The sequence below is a fragment of the Amphiprion ocellaris genome, chromosome 14, assembly GCF_022539595.1.
Source record: "Amphiprion ocellaris isolate individual 3 ecotype Okinawa chromosome 14, ASM2253959v1, whole genome shotgun sequence".
Classification (NCBI taxonomy): Eukaryota; Metazoa; Chordata; class Actinopteri; family Pomacentridae; genus Amphiprion; species Amphiprion ocellaris.
In genome coordinates this window covers 12,993,487-13,012,310 of record NC_072779.1, presented here as the reverse complement: position 1 = coordinate 13,012,310, position 18,824 = coordinate 12,993,487, and the positions used below count along the sequence as shown (strand labels likewise).

The window sequence follows — 18,824 nt, the reverse complement described above, 5'->3', positions numbered from 1 at the left end:
GTAGAAATACCACAGATGTTCACAATAAAAGCTTGCACTGGCCAAAGAATGAGTATGTCCCAGAGATATGCAGATCAAAGAATCCTGGTGGGTGATAAAACATAAATATACCTTAATGCAATGAAGTAAAGCACTCCTCTCTTTGCATTGGTTAATGCTTTGTAGTACAGTAGTTGTACTTGGCAGCTTTCTTTACCATGTTTCCTGCTGCAAAAGGCATCATATGACAAAACAAGAGAAAGCATCTTGTTAAAGTTCATATGATAACTGTGAAGCAAAGTCACCTTTAGTCCCACCTGCACTCTGCAAACAGTAAAACACAGCTAATAGACACAGCGCAGTCATAATACATATATTGAAATGCAAGAAGCTCCAAGGAGAGCTAAAAGGTAAGATCAGACAGTAACAAGACAGGAGATGTGCTAAGTAGAGGCAGAAAACCATCCTTGGACACTTAACCTCTAAATGTGTCTGAACTTCATTCTTCAAAGGAGGGTTTGAAACAATCAGATCTCTGATGAGGACATTGTGTGGATTTCAGCCCACCGTCTCTGCTATGTGACTGGCAGGCTGATGTGTTCTGGTGATTCGTGGACATGCTTCCAATTCAGATGGGATTCTATTGGGTTGGTTTGTTGAATTTCTTAATTTCCAAAATTCCACCCAGTAAAAAATTACATTGTTGTTTTTATACCTTAAAAAAAATCAGTGTATTCTTTACATCTCCATTTTTTCTGTATTTTATGTAGATATTTTGCTTGTATACTACAAAATGTTTAAAGATTTGTCACAAATCTCCAAAAATCCGGACAAACTTGTGTTTTCTATCATATTGAAATGTAAATGTGCTGCTAAATTCCCACTAGGGTTACTTTTAAATTAGAAACACTTGTATAGTGTTGATTTTCTGCGGTGAGGATTTTAAATCTCGCAGTGAAAGTATTCAACCCCATTTACTCGCTCAGGCTGAATTGTTTTGCAGGAAAAAAAACATTTCAAAACATTCATTATTTATCCGTCATCTTCAGATTCAAGATTGCTTTGATTTTATGTGTCTCACAAGGAAGGCTTAGACCCACAGCGGCTCACCTTAACAGGCTTTTAGAGGTTCATACGGGTGAGTCAACCATCACTGATAAATCAAATATTCTACCCTGACTTCACAGCAGGCTGCATAGACCCGGTATAGGACAGTGAATATCAAATCACAGTTTGCAGCAGATGACATGTTTGTTATGCTTTCAGAGTGGTCAGCAGGTCATCTGGTAGTGGTCCTTCCAAATCCAACAGGGTTACTCAATTTCACATAGCTCGAAGAATCATCCAGAAAATATACGGATCGCTTCACTACATGATGAAGTTAAACATTTATGTATTCCAGCACTAGATGTATATACCTGCACGCACACTGTGAACTCCTTCCTATTTATTTCTGTGTTTTTGGCTTTTCTATTGCTTTATGTCTGTTTTTTTTCTATTTATGCTTGTTCACATCCTTCCTTCAGACTTGTGTCTCATCTTTTATCTCGCGTTGTGCTCTACATAAAGCGTTTAGACTCGCTTTATGGTATGAAATGCACAAAATGCTTCCTGTATGTGTAACTTAGAGTTTCAGATAAATTACAAGAATAACGGCTCTCTTTGCACATGGTATTACACCGATATTGATATTTTACCATCTCAGATTTCCCACTCTGCTGCCGTTTCTGTGCAATTTTCCATAAAAAAATCATAACAAAAATTCAATTAATGTTCTTCCTGTGAATCCCACTGTTCCCTCCTCCCTGCCATTAATGATAGGGGAGTGATAGTGGAGGTAGTGATGGGGGAGGCTCAGGGTTGGCTGCAGCACTTAATGTTTCTGCATTTGCAACTCTGGGGCTATTATAAAGAGCAAACATCACAATTACAGTTTAGATAATGCCCTGCCAAAACCTAATTTACTTACATCACCTCTTTGCACACTGGGATGATGGCAGCTGGAGATGCAGGTTCACAGACAGTTTCCAGTAAAATCACTAGGATTTAATTGAACAGCAAACTAAATTCAAAGCTGAAAATCTACAAAAACACCCTCCGCAGAGGCTTGAAAGTTCTCCTGAATCACATAAATCATCGGTTAGACAGACTGAATAGGAGGAAAAGGCTTCTGTTACTGTAGGAATGACATGAGGGTGTGCTGTGTTACATGATAGGCTAAAAACAAAGATGGCAACTGAATGAGTAAGCGGCTCTACATGATGAAAACACACAAAGATTGAAATCTGTGCACAATGGGGCAGAAGAGACACTTTCTTTTAGTGGCGAGATGAGTGATTGAAGGGATTTTTACGCACACAAAAAGCAAACAACGTGGCATCACATGAGGGTCCAAGCAACTGGTGAATGTTGCTCAAGGACACTTCGGCAGAATAAAAAGACATACAGGGCTGCAGGAATCAGACATGATCTTATGTTGAGATTGTGGTGTGGTACTGGGAGGTCTGGAAATAACGTCAATGCACCTGCTCCACTACCACAGGTTGCGGTTTGTGTGGTTAAACGCCGTTTAATCCTCCATGGCAACGCTGCTGTGAGTTTGATGGGGAGCAGGATTGGTCAACAGCGGCTGACCGCGCCCTCAACCCATATAAGCTACCTACCAAACTATTAGGCTACCATCAAGTGTCGGGGGAATGACGGCTCTGCTGCTGCTGCTGCTGCTGCTGCTGCTGCTGCTGATGCTGATGCTGATGCTGCCCTCGGTGCGGCGGAGGAGAGAAAGCATCTTTGTCTGTGCAGCGAAGCTCCGGGTTTCCCTGCCTGCCTGCCTCCATCGCCACATCTAAAGATAAGATCCTTTCTGAAGACAGAGGTCGAATATTCATCTGCCGCATTCATCTCTGCTCAATTTAGGATTTTTTTCCCCCTCCCTCCCCTCTTCCTCTCTCTTCCCCCTCTTCTCTCCTCTCTCTCTCTCGCTCTCTCTCTTTTGTGCTTGCTGTTTGCCTGGCTGGAATAATCAAACCCTCCCTTGTATCCATGTGTCGGATCGCTGGATGATGCTCAGGTAAATGACACCCTCACACCTCCTACACAGAAACGACCTTATGGATAATTAGCTTCAAAGCTCGCTGCGGTCAGAAAAGAAGCACACAAGATAAGGCGATTCATCTCTGTGTGCTTCTTTACAATGTCCGGGATTTGTTTGCCTTTCAATTCGGGGATGCTGCCGCTCACCAATTACAGACACTTTCTCCTGAGGTGGCTTTTCACTTAACGCAGCCAGAGGTGATCAGATCGGGAAAATCAGACCTTCTATTTTTTTTTTTTTTTTTTTTTTTTTTAAATGTGTTTTTGCATCAGTGTTTACAGTCAGTTGAGGTGGGTGGAGGAGAGGTTCCCAAATTCAGCACGGTTTTGCGGATGAGGTCGCTTAATTGCGTGCCGTAAGACATGCCCTGTGGTCGGGCTACAGCACATCCAGCGGGGGGGATTTTTCTTTTCTTTTTTTTTTTAAAAATTCTTCCTTTAGAATAAAAGGCTGCGGCTCCGGTTGGAAATATGGGAAAAAGCAGCCACACAGTCTATTGTTTGATTTCGCCCGATGACACACGCCGGGTCGGCTGGAGGGAGAAGGAGGATGAGGATGAGGAAGAGGAGGGGGTGGTGGGTATTAATTTTATATAAAAGTGAAGTTAAGGTGGTCTTCGAGTCATGCAGCGTGCAGGGCCCTTGTCTCTGAGACGCTTGAGTTGGCCCTATTTATTATTGAGAGGGATTTCGTGTTCCTGTGGCAGAGGACTGGCCAGTTTAAAGATAGGAGGAAAAGGGGGAGTCAGGCAGCTGCCACATCATTTGCTCTGAAAAAACATCCTTAAAATGAGGCAAAGTTGTGAGCTGTTTTTGTTTTTCCTTCTTCTCCATTTTCTGTTATTTACCTGTGTGGTGGAGGTGTTTGTTCAACTGCAGCCCAGTATCTGTTCCCACATAGGAAGCTGCTGCCTCCACACAGCACATATTACATTACAGCACCAATTAAGGAGGGCCGACCACTGAGGAGGTGCTGTAGTTAAAATTACTGCTTGTGCTCAGATTTATTTATTTTTTTACACAAAGACACAAATGTCAGTAAATCCTCCACACCAATTTCCCACAATGCACATTAGTGATGGATGACTGTGAATGAACAGAGAAAGGCTCCTTTCTTTAATCATCATCTATTGTTCATTGGATTGCAGAAATTGATGTAGTGTGGAATTTTGATCTTATAATAATCAATCGTGGGTTTGTTCGGTGCTTTCTGTTAAAATGTTGTTAAAATCTTGTTCTCACAGCTTGATATCCCCCCTGATAATTAGAAGGACAAAAAAAGAAGAGGGGAGGGGTCTAAGATTGTGAGCTACACTGCTGCACATCTTGCAGGAGTGCTGCTGCCCTTCCTGCACCTCCTGCAAAACCCTATTTGCTTTGCAAATTCTACTCCGACTGTAATCCGACTCATTTTGTCAGTGAGTTCTCTGAGGAGGAAAAAAAAAGCTGAAAGCTAGGTGTTCACATTGAGCAGGTGAGGTGAGCAGTGCTAGCTCGGGTTTCCTCATCATTTGAATTAAGGTGACCACTTCTGTTTGGCGACTGTTGCATGCGATTGTTTCCAGCACCTCGCTTGTGTTACCCTCAAGTGTTGCATCTCAGATTGCTCGTATTCTCGTCAACGCTTTTAAATCCCTTCTGCTCCCTGGGCTGACAGACTCATTTAAGTGCAACCGTTCTTTAGTAAGCCACTTGGTTTCCAAAATGAAAGCCATGTTGACAACCAGGAAGTCATGACTTGCAAAGCTCCAAGCATGAACAATGAACTTCTGAAATGTTGAGCATGACTTTTTGTGCGTATTGTGTTATTCTGAAGATATTTTTAGCAGCAGCTCAACAGTGGGGTGTGTCACAGTCTTGACTTAGTGTTTTCTCTGTGTTGTACTGCATTTCCTTTGGACATGCCTGTTTTATTTATATAGCTCACAGTGTAATTTGACACATTCAGTTTTATTTTTTATTACATATCAGCTCCATTTTGACACAAGATATGTAATTGCCAAGATTTAGCTCATCATTCAGTATTTTTGGTGCCTTCGGTGCCATCTTTACGACACTAGTGTTGCTATGATCTGACTCATAAGACATCTGTTTCCATTGCTGCTTCCCATGAGATTTAAGGGTTTGGGCAGAGTTTGCATTTTAAAAAAAGAAAATGGTGTCACTGCTACTACAGCAACAGCAAACATAATACTACTAGGGATGATTTTGAAAGAAAAAAACCCATTAGAGATTATTTTATAATAGTCCCCTAATAGCCGAATGACACATCACGTGACTTCACATTCAGCTTAATGTGTGAATTTATTTTATCCATTAGCTCTTAAGACTGCAACTGTGTGACTTATATTAGCATTGCAGCTGCTAAGCAGGAGAAGGAAATTTACAATTAAGATGTCACACACAAAGCATCGGCCAATATGCAAAAAAGAGATGGATGAATGCTTGAAATAACAACAGGCCAGAGTTGACATGGTGTGTGTGTGTGTGTGTGTGTGTGCGGCGTATGTATGTGTGCGTCTGTGAATGTGTGTCACAGCTCAATAGCTTCAGCGTGCATACTGGGGAAGTAGAAGGTTACAGATATTGTGTGGCATTGCGAATCGTGTCGCTTCCTCTCTATCATACCCCATCAAGGTCACATCCACAGACTGAAAGTGGTGGCCCTGGCCTTTTCCACTCCTGGCTCTGGCAGAGGAACGGGGCCCGCGGACCACTGCTGCTTCTAATCAGGGCTGACGCGTGACTCAGTTGCATGCCAGCTGCACAGCCAAACAGGGATTATGTCCCTGGATGGTGAAGACAAAAAAAAGGTCACCGTTGAGATCTTTGTTTCTCTACACCTTTGGCGAGTTTTTCATTATTTAATTATTTGCACATTATCTCTCATGAACTTCCGGAACAAAATACTTAAATGACTGAAATCCTGCACGTTAAAAGTCATATAGCCAGGAGCCGTATAGTCGGAGTTGTGACACCAGCAGCACACTGTTAGTTAAGTTACAATCTGGGTCATTGGGCCACTAGCTTTGAAGAGTAGCTCCAAGGCTGTAAAACAGTATTAAAGTCCAGATGTGGACCCTGAAACATCTAAAAGGAAATACATTTTCTTCATATGCAGCGACAACTGATTTGGAAAGCTTGATTGGTCTTGTTATATTTATAATAGACAGTGAAATTGCCGGTTATTTTCACCACAGGTGGTACAGTAGGTGGAATGGAGCGGAAGGTGGTCTGTAATTTTCTGTAAGCAGAATGCTACTCAGGATTCAGCAAAGGTTGGTACATTGGAGCCTGTCATACCAGGAGACACTGTGACAAAAATGCTGTTTGGAAAGCTCAGCTGTAATTCATTAAATATGTGCATGGCAAAAATGTACCTGATCAAATTTCAGGGAGAGACATGGCAGCCATTATGAAGAATGATAGGACATCGGGTGTGTGTTTCTTTCTGTTATTTTTCATTGATGAAATGCTGTGAGATTGAAGTTAGCTTTTTGTGCCCCTTGCTATGCATTATTAAGGAACAATATTTATGCTATTTCAGGAGAAAGACAGGTCAGGAAGTGGAGTGAAAAGAGGAATGAGGCAAATTCTAACTCATACTATTGTCAGTTATGAGGTGAAGATCTGGCTTAGGAGATAGCAGGTGTTTTCTTTGAGGTACATTGGAACATTTTTCTCCAATTTAACTCATGATATTACTGTACAAAAATATTTCCTCTCACCCTGTAGAACAGACAGTCTTTGTAATGGACAGGCTCCTAAGGTTGACCCCATGGTTTCCAATAGCCTTCCGGTCTTGATTAAGAAGATATTGTAATCCAGTAATAAGAAAAAAGAACAGAAATGGGGTAATGTAAGTCTTCATAATCATACAGTTTAACTGTGCACAGTTCTGTTGTAATTCCACCAAAATAGCATAAAGAGTAATGAGTTCTTAGAGTGCAGATAGAGCCCCTGAAGGGGATATTTATAATAAGCATTCAGTGTTAAACTCAAGATACATGACCCAGCAGTTAAAGAAAACAGGTTTATCTTTCTGCCTCATTCAGGTGTTTTCTGCACATTCAGAAGTGTTGCATTACATTGCGAATGTAAGTATTTCAGCTCATCCATCGTTGCGGCTGTGTGACAGCATGAGAAAAGGCAGCTGAAACTGCACCGTTAACCAAAATGTGCCCAGGCAGCATAATCAGTGCCCTTAGAGATATAAAACACAATATCACATTGTCAGGATATACATTATGCAGTTACAGTGCTCAAAAGATGGCAACGCAACAAGGCCCAAATCTACTACATTGTACTGATAAGGGAAATCTAGAGGTGGGAAAGAATAAAAACTACTTGGCATAGTGTAGTTACTGTATCATTGTGACTTTACTTTTCTTATGTCTGGAGATGTTGCCTGGCATTTTACTAGTCACACAGTGATTTGATGTTGCAGGAATTTCAGGATATTTACAGTTTACTGTCCTGAATTGAGGATCTTCCTTGGCTGTAAACAACCAGACAATCTGACAATATCACCACATTTCTAGGTATTGAGACAATAATGTGACTTTGGGTTGGGTTTGGCAAGCCTCATATTTAGTCTGAACAACAGACTGGATCGACTGCATTATTCATGATAGCGCTAGAGTTAGTTTCTTTTACAGTACATCAGTGCCATCTTTAAAGAAATGTGTGCATAAGCCAGTTGCTTCTGCGAGAAGACAGATGACACGAGGAAGGTCAAACATTCACCTTGACTGACTGTCAGTCTGATAATATGTTTTATCTGCATCTTCTCAGCAGTCAGTACATTTGAAATTTAAAAAATCCTGACTACAGTTTGGCCAGCTGAAATGTTTTGATTGAACTTGCATCAGATCTGTTGCCAGGGACTTCCGACAGGGCTGCTCAGGTCTTACGCTATCTTAGTTGTAGATCGCTCAATGAATCTTTCTCTTTCATACCCGACATTACTCTCACCGGCACAGGCCTTCATCTTTTTGAGGTAATATCCACAGGACTCCTGCATGGGAGGCATGAGAGAGTTCACAATGAAAGGTAGCTTATGTTCAGGGAAAAATAAGAGCGGAAAACCTGGTCAGCCATTGTAAATCGCATTGTAAGACTTGAGGTTCGAAGAGCATAGTCGGGCAAGCTTCCGTTTCCTCCTTCCTTATCATGTGGCATTAAGGTGGATGGCAGATTTATGTGGATGTAATTGATCAGTGAGTGGCAAGCTGGGCACGAATCAAAAGATTTTTAGCAGCTGCCTGACTGTCCATCCATCAAACTGATCTCTGCTGTGCTTGAACTGGGCCTGTCACACTTAGATGGCCAACAAACTGCAGCATGGGGGATGGTGTGGTAAACACTGGGACAGTCGTTTATTTCAATTCAATCTGCATCTTCAGCCGCCTCTCATGGGGAACGGATTCATGCTAATTTGTGATAGTATGCATCGGAAATCTCATCTAATGCTGCATTGCAAAATCAATCTTATCCTTGCCCGAGGCTGCTTCATCTATAGAGGCGTTTGTCTCATGCGTCCTACCTGTGTGAGGAGGCTCCATGCCGTATCAATGTCAGAATTCATTGGGTCTTAGTGGAGCTTTCAGATCCTGGCCAAGAAGCTGTTACCTAAGATTAACCCAAGCTGTTCAGTTGCATAGCTGCTGAAGAGGACAAGTGTGCCTATATGTGTGTGTGTGTGTGTGTGTGTGTGTGTGTGTGTGTGTGTGAAAAGAAAGGGATCAGTGAGTAGGATCCTTGCTTGCTCCCACTCTCAGTTTTGTCTGGTGGCGTCCTCCTCAGGATGAGATGTGACAGCACTGGATGATCTAATCATGGATGTCACAGCATAGCTGCTTATTAACTGAGATTTCAAGGGCAAACATTTCCATCATTAGCAGTGTACTGTATAAATGGGCGAGCTCCAAAAGCAAGTGCAGTGCTGAATGATGGCTCCTGGTAATGTCACTGAAGCACAGGAGGGACTGGGTGTCTCATGAAATGTTTTTGTGCATATATTTCGGAAGTGTCTTTATGAGGAGCTACTTTACAGAACATACATTTGGAACATAGCGTTCCTACTAGAGGACGGCATCTCAAATGCAGCTTATGTCTTCCTTGAGAGTTGAGAGTGAAGGTCTGTCATTTCTAATAAAACTCACATGGGCTGCTTTTATGAAGGCTGTGCTTCAGAGTGTTTGCTCATCCAGAGTCCTGAAGATGTGGTCTGAAAGATGTGCAAATTTATGAAGTTCCACAGTACCAGAAGGGCTTCATTGATCTGGGATATCTGTACTGTAAATGTTAACTCCCTGAAAGGGTTTTTGTCTCTTCATTGCTTTTGGATCAGTGTATGTTTTGACAGAATGGATTTTTTAAAAATGTGTGTACAGTTGCTCGAGGTCCTCTTTGAGAAGCTTCAGGTATCTCCCAGTGATTCTGTGTTTTCCAGCAGACTGACTAACTTAATTCATTTTTGGGGTGTTTATTATTTTTTTGGTGCAGTTTTGTTTTTTGCTAAACTGTGCATATTAGCTGAGAGGGGGTGATATTTGTGACAACATTTATCAACAAAGGAATCCTTCATTTATAGAAATGTGCTATGCTGGCCTATATCAGTTCTTTATTACTTTGTTAGTGCATCACATTTGCCCACACACTTACAACAAATCAGAGCCCCAGATGTTAGCAGGTGTATTACTTTGCACTAAACCAATATTTCTGCATTTTACCTTGCGATTGTTTCAACAGAAGATATCATCCAGAGTTGTAAAACAGAGTGCTGCATTTTGGCATCAAAGCTTTCAAATTCATAGATTCTAAACTCAAACTTCCCAAATTGTATTTCACGCCTCACAGGAACCAGAAGCAGCACGCCCTCCCAAATGCAGCCCATTACATTGTTTTAACGCGGGGCTGATTTTGGTCAATGCACTCACTCAGACAAGAAGCATTTCCCCAGAACGTCAGGACAGTGAGCGATTACACTGTCTCATCAGAATATCAAATGCATTTATGAGGCTAAACTAAAAGATTTTCCCACTCATTCCTGCTTTCGCTCACCTGTGTGAGATTGACAGCGTCTGACTAAATGGCGCTACACGCCATCCTCTGCTCGTCCACACGCATCACTCATGTTATTATGTGCTGAAGCAGAGTGGAGTGGGTGGCAAGCAGAGAATTTCAGTCTTTTCAAAAAAAAAAACACAGCTGAAAGAAATCGCTGTGTTCAGTGACAATCGTGTTCTGTATGTAATAGGCTTTTCTTAAACATTGAAATGTGAGTGAAAGAAGTTATTGTTGACAGTAGACGTACCGGAACAAAAATCTGTCTAATGATGTTTGTTTCTGAGCGGAGCCTCTGGTAGCTACAACCTCCACCTCAGCGTATGATGATTGTGGTGCTATGACCCTGCTGTGCAGGACAGAGGCAGTGATGGAGGCTCATCTGCAGGATGCAAGTGAATAAACTAGATGATGCCCGCTGTCTTGTCATTTAAATCACCTTTTTATTTTTGCTGGGGGAGCCCAACCTACTTGCTTCTCTGAGGAAAGCATTTCACATACAGTTAGAGCCATGTAGCAAGCAGATGTGCATGCATTTTATCCTTACTACGCCTACAGTGCATTTACAGTTACTTAATGAGGCTACTGTGCACCATGTTTATGCTTGTAGCTAGTGTTATGTCGTTAGTTACCTAATTACCTGGCTTGCTGGTTTGTGAAAATGTCAGCTGTTACATTGCCCTGTACCACTGAGAGAATGCAAACTTGTGTTCTGTTGACATGCACTCAGTATGTATGGCCTACATAGTGCTCCAGCAAGCAGAGAGATGCCTTAAATTGGCTGTTTACCTGCTCTGAGTGCAGTTCAAGCCACAGGATTATATCTGCTCATATTTATCATGCTAAAATCTACAGGTGCAGGAAAATCACTGTTTTTCTCTTTGTGCCTGTATCTCTAAGGGCTCTCCCGGCAAGACAAATTGGCAGTTTGTGAAGAAAAATAAAGGCGCATCAGCAGCACGACCATGACCACAAATGTCACTAAAGTGGTTTACATGATCGCTACTGTGACATATTTACAACTAAAATCAATATTTTCAAAAAGGCTACTTTCATGTCTGATAAAAATAAAACTATATATATATATATATATATATATATATATATATATATATATATATACACACACACACACATACATATGCATGTTTGGTGCACAGCATGAACAGAGTGCCACTACATATCTCTCTCATTTTGTCTCTCATCTCATTTTTAGCACTGCAGATATTGCCAGGGTTATACGTCTCTTTAAATTATGCAACATATAAATCATCAGGATAACAGCTGATGCAGAGATATGAGTTAACAGTCAAGAACAGGATCAAGTGGATGATGAAGATGAGGTTACTGATGTTGGTGTTGATGATGAAGACTATATGCCTGATGGCAAGGGTGCTGATGGTGCTGATGCAGATGTTGATGAGGGTGGTGATTATATCTCTTAAGCTTGCAGCTGAAGTGAAAAAAAAACTGCATTCCATATATACAAGCAGTGCAAAATATGCAGAGAGACAACTAAAATGTCTATAGCTGGATATGGTTGGAATTTTTTCATTACAGTTGCCAATATGATACATCAGTTTAGTACCAAAATGAAAAAAAACTTATTTGAGAAGTATAAACATGTTTTTTTTAAAAGGCGTTTTATATCACAGAATGGGCCAAAGTCCCAATGCAGCAGCATTAAAGGAAATGTTCAGTGCTTTGGAAAATGCTTTGCTTATTTGCTGACTTGCTGAGAGTTTGGATGAGAAGATTGATAGCACTCTCATGGCTGCGCTGTAAATATGAAACTACTGCCAGCATCTTCCCTCAAAGACTGTGAACGGGGGGGAAACAGTTAGTAAAATCTGCCTAAAAGCACCTCTAAAGCTTACAAAATGGCATGTGGTGTTTAATCCCTGCAAAAACCAAAGTATAAAAAATCGCCATTTTACAGCGGCTTATGTAACTGACAATTTTTTTTTGGTCTGGACCAGTTGCCTTTCAACCAGTGGAGACTCCAGGAGACTAATGCTCGCCAAAAAAAGTCTCTGTCCCCTCTGCCCAGTCTTTGTGCTAAGCTAGGTTAGTTAGTTTATGGATATATTTCTACCATGATTTGACAAGTTATGCCAATCATCTCATCTAAATCTCAACATAGTAATGGAGCAAATTAGCTTTTTTTTTTTCCCCAAAGTGTCTGACTTTTCTTTTAAATGTTATGTCAACACAACTCATCATGCAACAGCTTTCCTTTTATAAAATACCTTTTACAGTTAGCAGTAGATTAGGTTTTTGATACACAGTTCCAGCCACTCTCAGTATTGAAGTTCCTTTTCAAAACCGTGTTGTTCATTTGTGGAAAAATTATTATTCATCTTTTGTTGAACAGATGCAGAAGCAGCCAGCGACAAGGGGAAATCCCACCAGGGTAGCATCAGATCTTTTTTTTCTCTATTCAACAATGACAATGGCCAGCTGCAAAAACATACTGACACCGCTTAAGAGTAGCACACAAAATATGCAATCCCTCATTGCCGATGAAACTACTCGGTTCTTCCTCTCTCCCACTTCACCTGCCAAAACAATAAAATAAATACTAGATGCCATGTATGAGTAATTAATGTTTCAAGTTACACCAACCACTATAGATGAGTGCATGCCCATCATAAAAGATTGAGCTATTCCAATGAAGTTGCCTCCAAAAAAGACAGAGTACAGAGGAAAAAGTAGAAGGAATAAAATGTAAGATTCATAAAGCCGGGAGAAGAAGAGAGTGTTGTTTGCAGCATGACATACATTTGAAGTCGGGACACTGTCATGCACTGTGGAAAATACTAGCATTGAGAGCCTGAAATGGCAGCACAGATGCCCACAAAAAGCATGGAACAACATCAGTATGTTCCAATTACAACTTGTACCACATAATCATGCTTGCCTACATTTTTGGTGCAAACAGTACCCGTGTTTACTGAGCGAATCACAACATACAACAGAAGCTTGCTGAGAAAAGATGACCCGTGAAGAGAAAGAGCATCGCCTTAGTGTTTCATGCACACCACTGGGAGGGGAACAGTATCACCAGGGCCAATAATTGGATGACACAAATGTGTTTACTCTCAGCAGCTGGCCATAAAATGCATGTATAAGTATGCTTATTAGCTTCCATGTTGATAGTTAGATGAGAAAACTGATGTTACGTTTATATTTGTATGACACATAGAACTGCAGCCATTAAACGGTTTAGATAAGGACTGAAAGCAAGAGGAAGCAGCAAGTATTACTCTGTTCAAAGATAAAAAAATATATATATATATATCTGCCACCAAGGCACGGAAATGCAAATAATTTATAATGTCCTCTGACTCAGGAGGGTGGAAGTGGTATACACAATGACCAACAAAGTCAAGCTAAAAAAAGGTTATAGAATTCATATTTATTGTTCAAAACTGCCACCAAGTATTGTTGTTTCATATTGCACTTCAATATTATCAGACTCTTCGACCTCAACCATAAAACACTGACTTTCTATTACATTTAGGCTCTAAGCTGTGCTTCAAAGGAGCTGGCAAATGATCCCACAAGTACATTCAGACAGCTTGACTTTTATTGTTGAAAGATGTGGACTTCTCTGAAGAACTCCCATCCTGTAGATGTAAGAGAAAAATGAGAAAGGAAATGAGTAAACAAACAACAATCTGGTCAAATTACTGCTCGGCACACACACCACAAATAACCTGGACTGACTTCAAATGCTGCAAATTGCTTCAAACTGACCTTTGAAAGGAAATAAACCTGCTATTAACAGTGAAATCGGGTGATTCAAGTCAAACACTGATGTTTTAACACAGCTGAAATTCATGAGACAGTTGCTCTGCTTTTATTTTAAAAGCTGCAATAGAACTAAATTAAAGTGGCTCTAATGAAACTAAATCGGAATCTAAATAAAAACACTGATATAGCTCAACAGCTATTGGCTGGATTGCCTTAGAAAATGGTACATTTGGCATTCATTGTCTTCAGGGAGTGATTCCTACTCACTTTGTTGATCTCCTCAGTTTTCTCATAGTGCCACCATGAGGTTTACATTTGCAATTTAGAGTGAAATGTCTTAGTTATTGATTTATCATGACATTTAGTGATCCCTTAGCTTTTCACAGCTCTTTCATTTGTCTAAAACTTAGTTTTATCTGACCAAATAGCTGCATACGTAATTGTGCCATCAACTTTGTGGGTTAGTTTCTCTTAGCATGCTAATGAATGTTAGAAACATCATCCTCTTGTTTTTTCACTGCGAGCAGTTTAGTTTGCTGCCAATAGCATTTAATACCGCTGTGTCTAAGTGCAGCCTCACAGAGCCACTAGCACAGTTAGGAAGTTTTATCTAAATTCTATGTCAAATAAACAGTTCTCCAAAAATTCTGTTTTTAAATTTTGCAAACATTAGTCTCTTTTGCATTTAACTTGTTCTTTGTGTTTGTCTCCCTTTTACTTCAGTTCTGTTGTTCACAGACGTTGTTATTGACTTAAGTGAGATTAATGTCAGACGGCATCCGTATGATTTATTTATTTTATTTGTGAGAGATGCCTCCATTTCTGACAAAGCAACAAACAAACTGTCCCACATGGTCTTCACTTTCTGTCACCACCTTTCCTCTTCTCCTTTTATCTCCACTAAGTTACCTTCAGGTAGGAGGAGTGAGTTACTGAAGGAGGTGAGAAAAGCTGCTGTTGTAAATCTTCTTCGATATGCATTCTGCAATATTTTTAATGCATTCAGATCAGCACTATTGAAATCTACTGTTTCGGTCTGATAAAAACAAATACAGTCTATATTATCAAACGTAAAAACTTCTTGTATATGGTGGACTGTGAAATGCCAGAGTGCTCTTTTAACACATGCAAGCAGTTTAGTATGACAAGGAATGTAGCTAAACATCTGTGGAATTACTTGCAATGAATGCTGCAAATTTAGTTAAAATGTCTAATTTTTGATGGAAGTATGTTTAAAATGATGCAGCCTGGATGAGGTTTCGATGTTTTGAGGCCCGAAATATGAAACAATTACAAGGCCCTGCTTGTACAATAGACAGAACAGTCAATTTATTGTGCACTATGTGGCTAAAAAAGCTCAATTTAATAAAATAAATTGCAGAACTCCTACATATGTACAAATACAGTATCAAATTTAAGAGGAATCGTAGCATAATAATGTTGTAAAGTGATGCACAGTACTGTGTGAGATTTAGGCATTAAATGTGAGTGAGGATGCTTTTAAAAAATATCAATATTTGGTGGTTACTCCAAATGCAGAAAACTGCAGTGCATTCTGCATAAACATCTCACATATATCAACCATGTTGGGATATATCCTGACAGAACGTAAACAGTAAAAAGAAAATAAAGGGATCAATGTCTCACAATTCAAATGTTAAATTAAAGAAAACTCCTCGCCTAGTCTGCTGGGGACTCACTGAGGAGTCACTGGCGTGGGCAAACACAGGGAGAATTTATTCCAACCCAAAACCCAGCAACAGCGAGACCGCTCTTACAGGCGTCTAGTAAACACACTAAAAAGCTTCAGCTGGGCCAGACTGAGGTAGCAGCTTGTTAGAGTGATCCCACACAGCTGAGCAACCTTCTGTGGCTTCGTCCTGGGTGCTGCAGGGTGGAGGGCGGGTGCTGTCCTTGTAACTGTGCTGTAGGTCCCCAGGCAATATCAGCGCCTGAGTGACAACCCCCTGTTGCCTTTTGCTCGCTTATATTTGCATGCATCTCCTATTTATATACTTTAATTTCAGTGCAGCAGAATTCATGCCTACATTTTTTTTATCCCCCTCAAATGACCAGAAGCTCCTTGAGCTTTTATATGTTAAGAAAGATGTATTATTATTCATGATTTTCAAATGTTATTATTTATACCCATAAATTTGCATGAATGTACACAAATTTGTGGAAGCAGTTTGAGGATATTATGTTGATTATCATATGAGAGAAAGGCTTGCTTGAAAATCAAATGAATAATTATCAATATAGTTACCGATTATTTTTCTATCAGCTGAATAATCTATTAATCAACTTGTGATTGCGGCTCTAATGAAGTAGGATGCTTTTCAATTACCTCTGTTCAAATCAGTGTGTTACTTGTACAGACTTATTTTTAACTGAGTCAGACTAATACATTCCTCCAGATTAGTGCCATTATTAGACAAATTATTAAATGCAAACTGTTGCTGGTTATTTTACTCGTTGTAATGACTGAATAGGGTTGTGTGGGAGGACAGCCCCGTCTCCTAAAAATGACATTCCTATACAGCTAAACTACTTTCTTATTATGTTTCGAGGATTGTATTGAGAATACGTTTTCTAATCTGTCATTTATTTTATTGCCTTACTGTTGCTGCTTCTCATCCAATCAGTCACATATTCAATGGGGCAGGATTCGTTGCCGTGGCAACCCACAAAAAGGAGGAGAAGCTTCAGATGTTGTGAAAGGGTCATATTTTTACCTAAACCTGACATTTTGCTTCACTTTACCAAGTCATTTTGGTGACAATGCTGTTAACGTAGTTAGAATTGTGACTTAAATCTACTGTGTGCATCTATGCTGTATTTAATGCACTTTACTGCCGCTTTTGGAAGCTTGTTTTTAGCAAATGAAAATAAAATTTGCATCTAAGACTGATGTCCCCACATGGGCACCCAGATAGCTAAACTGGTTGAGTGGGCGACCCAGGAGCAGGAACTATAGTTGCCGATGCAGCGGCCTGGGTTCGATTCCAGCTCACAGCCCTTTACTGCATGTCCTCCCTCTGTTCATCTCCCTACTTTCCTGTCTGCCCCTCAACTATGTCTATCTAATAAAGCCAACAAAAGGCTTTAAAAAGAAAAAAAACCTAACATGCACACGAACCTTGGTCTCCTGAAAGTCCTGTTGCAGACGTATGCCTCCACCTTACATCAAAACTCCTCATGTGAACTTTGTGGCTCTTTCAAACTGGAAGCGTTTCATACTATGCTACGTTTTGGGGATGAAAGGTGTTTCTGTCTAAGCATAAATAAGCAGTTGTGCTGTATTGGAATGTAATTTTTGTGTTACAGGCTTATGGAGGATGAAGAAGGTAGGAAGAGTGGAGTATATTCTTTGAAGCACACCAATTGTGACCTGCTAGTGAGAGAGTTGATGATTCAGATCACATTTATGGCATCAAATTGCTTCATCCTGATTTTATCTTTGTGCTGGTGGTTTTAAAAGCCTTGATGGAAGTCATGTGTTTATCTATATGTCTGCGTGTCTATCTGCTCTGAATTTATCTACTCAGGGTGTGAACCATTGGCTTAGCAGAAATTTGATTCAGTCGTCGTAATGCATTATTATTTCTTTAAATGGTAGATTGATAAGACTAACACGTACCGTGCAACGTGATGGAAAATGAATACTTTTGCTTTGAAAGGTGGTTGAAAAGAGTTTTAGCATTCTCACTGCTGACATGTTGTGGACTATAGGTGTGATGGAGCATAAAAATGTCTCGCTCAGTCTCTTTTGTTTGCTATGCAGCAGCATTTTTTAGTGTGATGACCAATACTGTCTCTTCAATTTTGAGTTACTCAGCTATATTAATGATAAATACCATTAGTTCTTTTATTTAAAGATTCATGACTATCTTTGTACATTATGCTTCCCCATAGAGCAGGAAAATGTTCATGCAATTAGAGGAAACTAAAATGTTCCCCATGTGTACTATATCCTGGGGAACACAGATTAAACATGAAGAAATAAATAAATTCTGAACTGATTTGGAGGCAGGGTAATGTTTTAACAGGGAAAACTTCCTTCTGAATTATCAGCAGGAATCAGAACTGTTACACGCCTGTCAAAAAAAAAAGCATCCATCTGTGTCTCACGGTTATTTGAAGAAATCAGTTCACTGGTACACCCTGTAATTACTAAAACATGCAAGTAGACAGACATATGAATGATTCATTATTAGACAACCATCAAGCAAAGCAAAAACATTTCAGTCTTTCATCAGCTCTTGCGTAAATACACTGCCATGCTAAAAAAAAGATATAGAGCATCAGCAAAAATGCTATTAACAAAAATTTGATATAGAAAAATATTTGAGCTCGGAGACACAGTGCCAAGGCAGCAAGCATTACATGTTCTGTCTTTAATCTCCAGTCAGAAGTTTCCATCAAAGAAGATGTCTCAGTATATGTAGGTCAAGCCCATTTTTTGTTCAATACAGCGCCCAGTTATATTTTATGTCTAAACTGGCTAATTAAAAACATGTATCATTGTTGGCGTCATGGTTTCCATCTACGATCAACAGTAATAATTCTTACAGATATTGTCTTGTTTGACATGAAATGCTATACAGTGATTCTCTTTGTCTGTGGTCTCATTGTCAGAAGATACTTCTGCTTTGTATTCAAATCAAACTAAAGGCTGTGAACTTCAGAAGCATAAAACAGACACAGATTTATATGACAGTTTTCCCCAATCATTAGTTAATCTATCTTTATTCAGTATTTTCCTCTACAGCATTGTCTGTGACACAACTGTAGACATTTATTCAATACTCAGATTACAGCATTCATAGAAAGACATAACATGGGAATGAATCTGCCTCTGAGTTTACCGTAAACACCAGCAGCTACAGTATAATATTGATGTTAACACCTGATGTGATTCTTCTTGA

At 40.0% G+C, this 18,824-nt stretch overlaps 1 protein-coding gene across 7 annotated transcripts in view; it reads left to right on the top strand.

Annotated features, from left to right (window-relative positions):
- The first annotated feature begins 2,583 nt into the window (after window positions 1-2,583).
- The window catches only part of nrxn2a (neurexin 2a), a 126,503-nt gene continuing 110,262 nt past the window's right edge, over window positions 2,584-18,824 (top strand). For 4 of the 7 annotated variants that reach the window (XM_023268009.3, XM_055017082.1, XM_023268008.3 and 1 more), the window contains exon 1: window positions 2,585-3,049. The gene's annotated coding sequence lies outside the window, so the exon portion shown is untranslated. Of the gene's footprint in view, window positions 3,050-18,824 lie in introns of all 7 variants that reach the window. The other 3 variants (XM_023268011.3, XM_023268010.3, XM_023268007.3) reach the window with 2 other exon arrangements.